This window comes from Mauremys reevesii, linkage group 1 (assembly GCF_016161935.1).
Source record: "Mauremys reevesii isolate NIE-2019 linkage group 1, ASM1616193v1, whole genome shotgun sequence".
NCBI classification, from domain to species: domain Eukaryota; kingdom Metazoa; phylum Chordata; order Testudines; family Geoemydidae; genus Mauremys; species Mauremys reevesii.
In genome coordinates this window covers 209035412-209047041 of record NC_052623.1, presented here as the reverse complement: position 1 = coordinate 209047041, position 11630 = coordinate 209035412, and the positions used below count along the sequence as shown (strand labels likewise).

Below are 11630 nucleotides of genomic sequence, written 5' to 3'. Positions count from 1 at the left end.
CCACCCCATGTTTGACATGTACGCAGATGAATCCATTAAAAATGTTACCAGAAAGAATAGACTTCATGGTATCACACCTGTCCCATACAAAAATCATTGACTCTACAAACATGTCCAATATCACAGCGAAGAAGCTACTGTCTCGTAGGCACACGAAGGATGAGATAACCACATACTTTGCAGGAAAAATGCTCCAGCATGTGAAGAATTGCTCAAAGAATTCTGTTGTCATATGATAGCTCAGTGGTTTGAGCACTGGCCTACTAAACCCAGGATTGTAAATTCAATCCTTGAGGGGGCTATTTAGGGATCTGGGGCAAAAATCTGTTTGGGGATTGGTCCTGCTTTAAGCAGGGGGTTGGACTAGATGACCCTCTGAGGTCCCTTCCAGCCCTGATATTCTATGACATAATGAAGTTGCTGCCTCGCACTGTTCAGTGGAGTTTCTTCATCATTCCCATGATGAGGCTGACACCATAGAGGCACCACTAAACTCCAGATTTTTGCACAGGACCCAGATGTTCCAGTGCTCTTTGTGAGATGCTGCCTAAGACTTCCACAAGATTGTTTTTGTGTCTGCTGCTGGGGAACAGCATAGCAGTATATTTCTCAGAGATGAGTTCCTATCACTCAGACCATTACAAGCTGCTGCACTGCCAAGTTTCCACTCCCTTTCAGGACGCGATGCTACTGGAAGGTTGGCTGGAAAGACCAGATTATCTTCCTGGAAGGCGTTTGATTCAGCCTCCAAAGACTCTCTCCTCGCTCTGAAGGTGCTCAGAATGGCTAACACAGTCACTGATGAGGTCATAATTGCACTGGGGGTGTTCATATGCTGAATTTACCATTTGAAGACCAACATTATGACACTTGGAGCACTACATTGGTGGCTGTTTTCCAAGAAGCTGACAAATAGAGAATAATTGCCATTGACAAGGGGTGCAGTTATACCTGCTATCAAGAGGGTGAATTATCATGCAGTGGAATGGCTCCAGGATGATTGCACGCATCCAAAACTACCTGCCCCTCTCAGGCACGGATGGTCCTTGGAGGATGGACTGATCACACCAGTTATGTGTAAAATATCATGTGCTCTCAAATCAATCCTTCAGCTAATCAAATACTCATGTGCAAAGACCAGATGCTCACTGCCCTGCAAATGTTTGGCTAGCAGCCTGCCTTGTACGGAGACATGTGAGTGTGGCACGGACGAGGATCAATGTGACAATGTGCCAGCAGTGGTGCCCTAGACGGAGATGACACTGATGATGATTTTGATAATTGTGTTCAGTCTTACATGTCAAGGCTAACTTCCATAGGATTACCAAAGCCCAATGTCTTTTTTTATATAAGCAATGCATCCTGGTGTTAAAGTATAATTTAAAAAAAGTTGATTTTTAAACATTTTTTTAATGCATATCTACATAATTGTTCTAGGTTTGCCATGTGTGTTACCATTGTGTTAATGGGAGAAAGAGCTTTTGAATGATACCCAACTTGACCCATTTCTGAAAACACTGTATTATCAAAATTTCCACCAACCGGAGAACCTGGAACTGAGAGGGTAGGGAGTCCCCCCACTCTGTCATTGAAATTATGATTCTGTAGATTTTTATGACTCACATGACACCTCCCTTACCATTCGATCACTAATCAGCCCACAGAATGAGATTGTATTATATTATGCTCCCAGACTACTAAAGGCATTTTGTAGCCAGATTGATCCCAATGACCACCCTTAGCCTCAGGACAGAATGTCCTCATGGTGAGAGTCAATATGACTGCCCTCCCTTGCAGGGCTGCATGGTCTGGTGGCCAAAGCCAGTATGGCTGCCCTCTTCTGCAGGGATGTGTGGCCTAGCAGCCAGTGGGGAAATGGGCTGTCACCCATGGCTGGGTGGCTGCTGGGGTAGGCGGACCTAGGCCCTCCCAGCGCCACCAGGTCCCAACCCAGGGCCCTGATAGTGACAAATGGATTCGCCACTAGAACAGTGAGGATCTGTCCAAAACATGCTGCTTTTGTCACGGTTCCACAACTGGACCAATGTCTTGTTCCCCTGTGTCACTGCCTACCCTGTTTTCCAGCATTGATGACCACAAGCCTCCTGGGCCTCTGGGGTAGTCAGCTTACAAAGCCCCCGAAGACCCCATCCCCTCTTGGGCTTCCACTGGCAGCTGGGTATCCGCTTGGGTCTTGGAGCACTTGGCCTCTGCAATCTGGGGCTCCAGCAGCTTCCAGGAGGGAGCCGGCAATGTACATCCTCTTTCCCTGGCACTCAGCCCCAACCGGGCTGGGCTGCTCCCTTTTTATACTGATGCTCCAGTTTGAGCATAACTAGGCAGTGGTGAGAGTGTGTGGCTTCCTCCACCCACAATGTGGGGTTAACCCCTTCTTCTCCAGTGTGGGGCAAGTATAAGGTGACCATTTTTTTCAAATTTAAAACCAGGACATGCCGAGTATTGTCGAGATCCAATGACGAGAACCGTCGTGTAAAATAAAACTAAAACTAGGATAAATTAATAAAATTGATTTAGGCTGGTTTATCAAGGATTGATTTGATGTACTCAATCTTTTGATAAATTAATAATTTTTTATTTTTTATTTTGTAGTCCTAAACTGTACTGGTTACATCTCACGACTAACCAGACCAATGTCCAAAAAACCAGTACTGTACTGGTAAAACCAGTACGTATGGTCACTTTAGGCAAGTATGCCTTGTCACAGGGTGAATCAGCAGAATAGCTCTGCAGTTCTCCACAGGATCTTAATGTCTGACTTATAATTTTCAGAGTCAATGTATAAGGCCCAGCAGCTCTCAAACTCAGGCCTGCAGATCTTCTACTCAGTGAACACCTCTACACTTCCATCCAGCAGCAACAGAAGCTAGTTCACGCTCCACTACCCGCAACTCACTGAAAAATACAGACTTCAGGAAGTCCTGCCTCAAGGGTCCAACAGGCAGTAGCTTCATGGCTCCTGATTGGCTCCCCACCCTATATAAACCCAAGTGGCATTCCAAGAAGCATCCAGACAACAGTGTGGACTTTCTGTAGCTGCTATGACCATTCTAGCTTTCTGCTATCAAACTCCTGGGTTTGACCTCAGCTAGATTTGGACCTTGCCTCCAGAACTGGACCCTGAAACCTGCCTCGAACTCTGATCCTTGAGATTGATCCTGGCCTGGAACTTGACGACAAGCTCCTCTGCTACTCTCAGCCTCAGGTTTGTCCCTGCTCCAACCATTATTCTTGACTGCCTTTTCAAAGGTCCTGACAGTTTGCCTGTACCACCCTAGCTCGTGGTGAAGGGCTATCCTGTGGGAGCATGGAGACAGTGGGCCACTCCCTACCCAGCATGCCCCAGAGGGTGCTGGAGATGCCTGAATGAGTTGACCTCCGCTTAGGAGGAGCTCCCCACACTGTGAGGAGGAGCTCCCCACACTGTGAGCCCAAGTATGCAGTTTGCAACAGAAAACAAGAGCTGCACAGGCAATCAGCCCAGCTCCATGATGGAAATATGCCACTGTGGGCCCAGCTGGCACAGCATGCCAGATAACAGATGCTATGAGGACAGGTGGCCCGGCTATGGGTTGTGAACACTCCCCTCTGGGCATGTGCTGCAGTCATGCGCCCAGATCCAGGACCACCGGTTTCCCTCCCAGAATGTTTTAATGGGGACTGTCAAAAATGCAGAGGGTTTCTGAATCAATGTGCTTGTTTTTTCTGCTCCGCCCCAAGTGCTACCACACCGACTGAGCAAAAGTAGGACTCGCTATTAGCATCCTCATGGGAGAAGTGTTGGACTGAGCCTTGCTCCTACTTGAGTGAGCAAGCCAATGCTATCTGACTGGAATGCTTTCCTCCAGGCATTTTCCACCATATTCAATGATCCCCACCATCAGACACAACCTTTGCCTGCTGATAGTGGGGGTGCACAACCCCGGAACAGCTCCAGTCACCACCACCCCAGGTAGTCTCCCCCTCTCAGAAAGCAGCCCCCCCACCCCTCAGAAAGCAGCAGTCCCTCTCTGCAGCTCCCACCTGTTCCTCCTGCCTCTCCTGGCAGAGTTAAAGCAGTGGCCCTTCCCTGAGTTTCCAGCTATTCCTCCTGCCTCTGCCTGTCCCTGCCCAGCACAGCTTGCAGCTCACTGGTTCAGCTGCCCTGCAGGGAGGGGGCCCAGCCACACTGTGTGGCCGAGCAATCTGGGGGGGGAGGCGGGGGCACACGTGATCCCACATCCCCTCCTCCCACCATGTCACCTCTCCCCACCATGCTGGCCTGCACCTACACTGCCCACTTTTGATGACTAGTCTCCAACACCAAGTGGAATGAAGAGGCCTGGCTCTACCAATTCCAGTGGGGACTACGTAGGGTTGCCAACACTGTATTTCAAAACTAAGGGACTGTTTTCTTAGCACCCTCATGTCACCCCTCCTCCCAATATCATCATCATCACTACTACTGTGATGTGGTCTGTGGTGGGATGTTAGATGAGGTGGGATCTGAGTTACTACAGAGAATTCTTTCCTGGGTGCTGGCTGGTGAGTCTTGCCCACAGGCTCAGGGTTTAACTGATCGCCATATTTGGGGTTAGGAAGGAATTTTCCTCCAGGGCAGATTGGCAGAGGCCCTGGAGGTTTTTCGCCTTCCTCTGCAGCATGGAACACGGGTCACTTGCTGGAGGATTCTCTGCACCTTGAGGTCTTCAAACCACAATTTGGGGACTTCAATAACTCAGACATAGGTTAGGGGTTTGTTATAGAAGTGGATGGGTGAGATTCTGTGGCCTGCATTGTGCAGGAGGTCAGATTAGATGATCATAATGGTCCCTTCTGACCTTAAAGTCTATTAGTCTATGAGTCTACTACTACTAATAATAAGCAGTGCTCACCTACATTCATCCCAGATATTTCTTGCTGCTTTTTGCAGAACTCAGCAACTCCTGAACTTGTTGTACAGAGATGAAAAAAATAAGGGCTGTCCCTTGTAATAAGGGACTGCGGGCAACCCTAAGACTATGTGAGGAGATTAAGGATGGGCCCTGACCAACTTACCATACTCATTGACCTCACCACACTCATTGACAATAGGCTATGCAAGTGACAAGGGGAAAGGAAGGGATCTGGGCCATCACCTGACAGGCACCCCTTGATACCTATCTCCAGCCCTGACCCTGAACCATCTGCTGGATACCATCCACTATGGGCTGTGTTTCTATTGTGGAGGATCTGGTAACGCTCTCTCCAACCGCCTGTCACATTTTGCACAACCCAGTTTGGGAAATGACCACACCCAGGCCCAGTAGAGAGGGTTGGTCTGGGTGAGCCCCAAAGTAATGTTCCCTCACGCCTCAATGAAACATGATCCAGCTGAACAGAATTCTATAAGGAAATTATTGATAAGGAGATTCCAGCCATCAAAGCGGCCTTCGAAGAGTGGTGCCACTACCTGGAGGGTACTTGGTACCCAGTACTGGCCTACACATATCATAAAAAACTTACAGTACTTCTGCCAAGCCAAGACGCTGAATCAAAGGCAGTTTTGCTGGGTTCTGTTCTTCACAACACTTCATGTACTACCCAGGAGCCCAGAACAAGACCTCTGGTGCCTTGTACTGAAAAGAGGAATATCTTGCCAGCCAAGAACCACCCCTTTCCCATGCTGAGTCCCCATGCATTCTCAAGCCCTGGAACTTTCTGGATGCTGCAGTGCCCCAAGGCCCCATGACACTGATCCACTTATCTGTAGGGAAGGAGTCTCCCCACACCCCCCTAGGCACTTGAGGCAGCAAGCCTGAGGCAACACCAGGTCCGGTTTGGCTTGCTCTATGTCAAGGGCCGCCTGTATGTTCTATCAGAACCCCCTCAGTTAGAGGTACTATAGCTCTGTTATGACTTGCATCAGCAGGCCATCTGAGTTGCCTCAAGATCCTCCATTTGGTTGGCCCGCTCCTTCTGGTGACTCTGAATGCACATGACAATCCATTTGTAGATTGATTCCTGTGTGACATACATCTGACCCAAGATGCCATGCTCAGAACCCTTGGGTACCGTAATGCCTTCAGAGATTTCATCCAGACCCTGGGTAGCCATTACCCTGGACTTTATGGTCGATCATTTGTGTCTGATGGGCACACTGTAATCCTCACCACGGTCAACCAATTAACACTTCATCCCCAGTGCGCACCCCATTTCTTCACAGAAGAAACGGCCCAGCTCCTGGTGATTCATGTCACATCTCCATGGATTCCTGCAGCAAGTCACAACAGATTGGGGTCTGCAGTTTGTCTCAGTTTTGACACAAAACACTACAACTGCTTGGGGTCCACAGTTACACATCCACTGCCTATCACCCACAAACTGATGATCAGTCCAAGCGAGCAAATCAAATGTTAGAACAATGTTTGTGCTACTTCATAAATTTCCCCCAGGACAACTGGTCAAGCCTATTACCCCAAGCAGAGTTTGCTGACAGCAATGCCAGTCATATCTCCACCATGCAGAATCAGTTCTACACAAACTGTGGCTTGTGCCTCCGTCTCCACCTGGCTATGCCTGTCTCCTCTGCCAGTCCCACAGCCTGAGTAAGTGAAATCCATGAGGTTCAAGAAGAATTCCAGGCACATCTGGACAAGGCAAAGCAAGACTACAAATAGAACAGTGACCACTGGCACTGGAAAAGCCCAGCATTCACCATCAGGCAAAAAGTGTAGCTCTCAGCCCAACACCTCCATGCCAGCTGGCCATGTTGTAAACTGGAGTACTGATACCTTGGGTCATATTCTATCAGCCAGGTAATCAGCCCAGTAATTGTGAGACTTCAATTACCTGGATCCCTCAAAATCCACCTGGTGTTCCATGTACCCTTGCTAAAGCCCTACATCAACAACCCCTTTGCTTTCCGGGCCCAACCATCCAGAGCAGATCCAATGATATGACAAGTACAAGGTCCAAGAAATACTGGAGCCACGTTTGGCTTTTGAATCTCTCTGGTACCTTGTAGACTGTGAGGGCTATGGTCCAACAGAATGATACTGGGCACCAGCATCCCAAGTCCATACCCCTGACCTCTTGGCAGCCTTCAACTTGGCTCATGAACCTGGGGGAACCAAGGGCACCCTGGGGGGTTGGAGGGAACTGTGAGGCCCAGTACCTGGGCCTGCAGAGCTGTCAGGCAGTGAACACCTTCACACTGCCACCAGCAGCAGCCAGCTTGCACTCCACTATCTACTGCTGACACAGACCATGGGAAAGTCCATCTCAAAAGGTCTGACAAGCAGCAGCCTCGTGGCTCCTGATTGGCTCCCCACCCTCTATAAACCAAAGGACATTTTAGGAAGTGTCTGGGCAACAATGTGGATCATTCCTGCTTTTGAACTCCTGGTTTCAACCTCAGCTTGATTTAGACCTTGCCTCAGGACCAGGACCCTGAACCCAATTTGGACTGATCCTTGGTATCGACGCCAGCCTGGATTTAACTACGAACTCCTTCACTACTCTCAGCCTCAGGTTTGAGCCTGGCCTAATCATCCTGATGGTTTTTGTCAGGATTCTGATACTAAAATGTTCCTGTTTTTAATCACATTAATTGAAAAGAGGCTTACATACAAATCCCAAACAGCCCACAGGTATAGGGAAAGAAAGAATCAGAAAGCACCAAAGGAAAGATAATAAATAAGGGATCATTTATATCAGTGAAAATATTATTTCTTGTCTTTTTCTAAGAGTGGTAAAACAGATGGCCTAATTCTGTTCAGTTACACCAGGGAAAATCTGGATTAATTCCCTTGACTTCTGTAGTGTTATTCCTGATTTACACTGGTGTAACTGAGATCACAATGTAATCTAATCTACTTTCTCTCATCAGGTTGTTCACTCAACTCAACCTTAGTCCTTCTCCAGATGGCGGGAAGAAGTTGAGAAATGTCACTATACTTATCTGAGTGTTGCCTTGAAAATAATGGGCCAAATTCATCTCTAGCCTAATGACATTAGCTTTCAGTTAGTCACACTGGGGATGGAATTGGTCCAGTAAGGCTGAGAGACTATATAGCTGATCTAGGGCCCAAACCATCTCCCATTAAATTCAATAGAATTTTTCCCCATTGATTTGGATCAGCCCTTTAAAAAGTGATAGATGCATCCAGAAACAGATAGGTTGAGGACCCTTCCTAAGAAGATATCACCTCTGCTGCTTGATGTTCTTTCTCGTTCAACCACAAGTCACTGTCCTAGACATAGGAATCATTGGATGAAATTCTATGGCCTATATTGTGCAGGAAGTCAGTCTAGATGATCAGAATAGTCCTTTGTAGCCTTAAAAACTATGGGTGAAGATCTGGTCCCATTGAAACCAATGGGAGTTTGCCACTATTTCAGTGGCACTGGAATGCCTATTAATCTGTTTTTCCCCTTTGTATATGGCTGACAGAATGGCTGATTTGTGGGGGAAGAAAGGAGCATGGCCATAGAAACATAGAAAGATAGGGCTGGAAGAGACCTTAAGAGGTCATCTAGTCTGTTTATTCGCCGTGCCTTATTATTCTGTTTGGGAGGTGGAGATTAGTTAGTTTTTGGTTCTTTAATAACCCAATAAGTTTAACTATTAAGATTAACTCTTGTGAGAATTTTTCCAGAAGAGTATCCCAGAAACCTGGGTCCCTGCTCCACATAGAATTGGAATGGTTGGGTCTCTGTAGTTCCATTAAGAATCCTTCAGGGTTCCATCTCGTATCTCTAACAAGTGATGGAACATTAGGGATGGGCTGTGCATTAGGCAGAATTTGGCCTGTTTGGTTTACTTGTGGCTCGTATAGCCAACTCAGTTTGCTTTATCCTGCCCAGTAAAAGAAGGTCTGAACATCCATTTTTGAGTAATTCATAGTTGCATTATGCTGGGAGTTTTCTGAAACACGGCAGGGGAAATCAATACCCTGTAACAATGCAACATGGATGTACCATAAATCAGTCCTTTGGGTGCTGCTGACAGTTAAGTGAAGTCTTGTTTGTTTGTGTGTTTGAGGGAAGGAAGCAAAATTGTGCTCACCCGTGTCTCCTACAGACATAATCCAATTTTTTTTTTAAACCTGGGCGCCTACAGTTAAGATCCCAAATCTGTATTTGGGCACCAAAATAAAGATGGTCTGATTTTTTTATTATTATTATTATTATTTTTTTTTTTTTTGCAGAACTGCTCAGCACCCAGACATCCTACTAAGAGCTGCAGATGCTTAGCATTTTTGGAAATCAAACCAAAAAACTTTGACTTAGGTGCCTAAATATTAATTTAGGAGCTTAACTTTATTCACACAGGTTTGAAAATTGTGGCCATTAAACTTAGCTGGGTAATGAAAGATTCTCACTGGGATTTTCCCTTAAACTACATACAACCTCTCACTGCTGGAGCATAAGCAAACAGGGATCAATCCTGTTTCCACTTAAGTCAATGGGAGTTTTGCCATTGGTTTCACTTGGAGCAGAAGCAGGCCCATAGCACAGATCAGTATTTTTTAGGCACCTGCTATAAAGAAATACAGTGTTTTTCCTCAGTCATCTTCATTGCCAAATAGCCTTGTTTCAATTCCCAGTGTCTGTTGCTCTCAGTTACTGCCAATGAAAAATCAAGTAATGAAGACTAACATCACGTAATGAAGATGAAAATTACTCATCTATTTGTTGTTTTTAACCAAACTCGGTATTTTTTTGCTACCCTTTTTCAATCCCCTTCTCATCATCAGACCTTCTCCCACGCTACTCGGAAACAGTTGCACTATCCACAGCTGCTGTGTGCCAAGGCTGTCTCCTGAGGTTGATGGTAGGGTGGAAATTGTTGAAATCTTGGTGGAATTCCTCAAAGGCCTCCTTCCCATGGGTCCAGATGATGAAGATATCATCAATGTAGCACGAGTAGGGGCGTAAGGGGACGAGAGCAGAGAGCTGTCTCCTACTACAAGACAGGCCCAAGGAAAATAACAGAAAACCACTAGCTGTCACCTGCAGCCCCCATCTAAAACCTCTCCAGCGCATCAAGGATCTACAATCTATCCTGAAGGACAATCCCTCACTCTCATAGACCTTGGGAGACAGGCCAATCCTCACCTACAGACAGCCCCCCAACCTAAAGCAAATACTCACCAGCAACTACACACCACATAACAAAAACATCAACCCAGGAACCAAACCCTGCTACAAACCCCAGTGCCAACTCTGTCCACATATCTATTCAAGGGACACCATCATAGGACCTAATCACATCAGCCACACCATCTGGGGCTCGTTCACCTGCACATCTACCAATGTGATATATGCCATCATGTGCCAGCAATGCCCCTCTGCCATGTACATTGGCCAAACCGGACAGTCTCTATGCAAAAGAATAAATGGACACAAATCTGACATCGGGAATCATAAAATTAAAAAACTAGTAGGAGAACACTTCAATCTCTCTGGTCACTCAATAACAGACCTAAAAGTGGCAAGTGTTCAACAACAACAACAAAAACTTCAAAAACAGACTCCAACATGAAGCTGCAGAACTGGAATTAATTTGCAAACTGTATACCATCAGATTAGGCCTGAATAAAGACTGGGAGTGGCTGGGTCATTACAAAACCTAAACTTAATTTCCCCAATACCAATTTCTCCCTGCTGTTACTTACGCCTTCTTGTCAATTGTCTGTAATGCGCCACTCTCTTACCACTTCAAAAGTTATTTTTCCTCCCTTGGTATCCTGCTGTTAATTGATCTCATTAGACTGAGCTCACACTTGGTAAAGCAACCCCCATCCTTTCATGTATTTGTACCTGCTCCTGTATTTTCCACTCCATGCATCTGATGGAAGTGGGTTCTAGCCCATGAAAGCTTATGCCCAAATGAATTTGTTAGTCTCTAAGGTGCCACAAGGACTCCTCGTTGTTTTTGTTCTAACTCTGAAATGGTACTTTTCAAAAATCCCACTAGGTGCCTATCTCCACTCCACGTATTGATGCATCAAGGTCACTATAGACCTGTGACCTGAAATATCAGCAGTGCTGGAGGAAGCAGTTGGTGACACATGAGCTGATCTAGAGTGTGAAGCAGCCTGCTGAAGTTCTGCCAACAAAACAGACGTGAAGCTGATCCTGCATGTGCACCCCAACACTCAGCATCATGCTTTCCTCCCAGATGCCATTCAGCAGCTAAAGCCCAGGTTTCACTTCCCAGAAGATGTGTATTTTCACCTGTCTATCATGTATCTGTGTAGTATGTGGCCTTAAAAATCAATGTCACCCCTGAAAAACCTCTTTCTTTAGTCTCACTTCTACTCTCTTCTCCTGAGCCAGAGGATAAAGATTAGGAGGACCAGTATTTCCCCCCACTTTCTCCAAGATCAACAGTTTTAACCTAGAGTTTTCTTTCTGACCCTAGACATTCAAGCCAGCTGTGAAGTTCCGATCAGGATCCTTAGGCCAGGTTTACACTAGGAGTGCTTCACTAGTATAGCTATACCTGTATGTTATACAAGCAAAGCTCACCTAGTGTGGTAGCCACAACTCATACCAGCAAAAATGGCACTTTTGCTGGTATAGCTCATTCCAGCCCTGCTGAGCTAAATAAGCTACACTGGAAAACAAAACACCACAATTTTGCC

General features: G+C 46.4%; 1 long non-coding RNA gene across 1 annotated transcript; it reads left to right on the top strand.

The window, feature by feature from the left end:
• Nucleotides 1-739: 739 nt before the first annotated feature.
• LOC120392942 lies at nucleotides 740-11263 on the top strand. Its single transcript, XR_005591835.1, has 3 exons — nucleotides 740-1194; nucleotides 2791-3223; nucleotides 10961-11263. It is a non-coding gene; the product is annotated as an uncharacterized LOC120392942 (long non-coding RNA).
• Nucleotides 11264-11630: the final 367 nt, after the last annotated feature.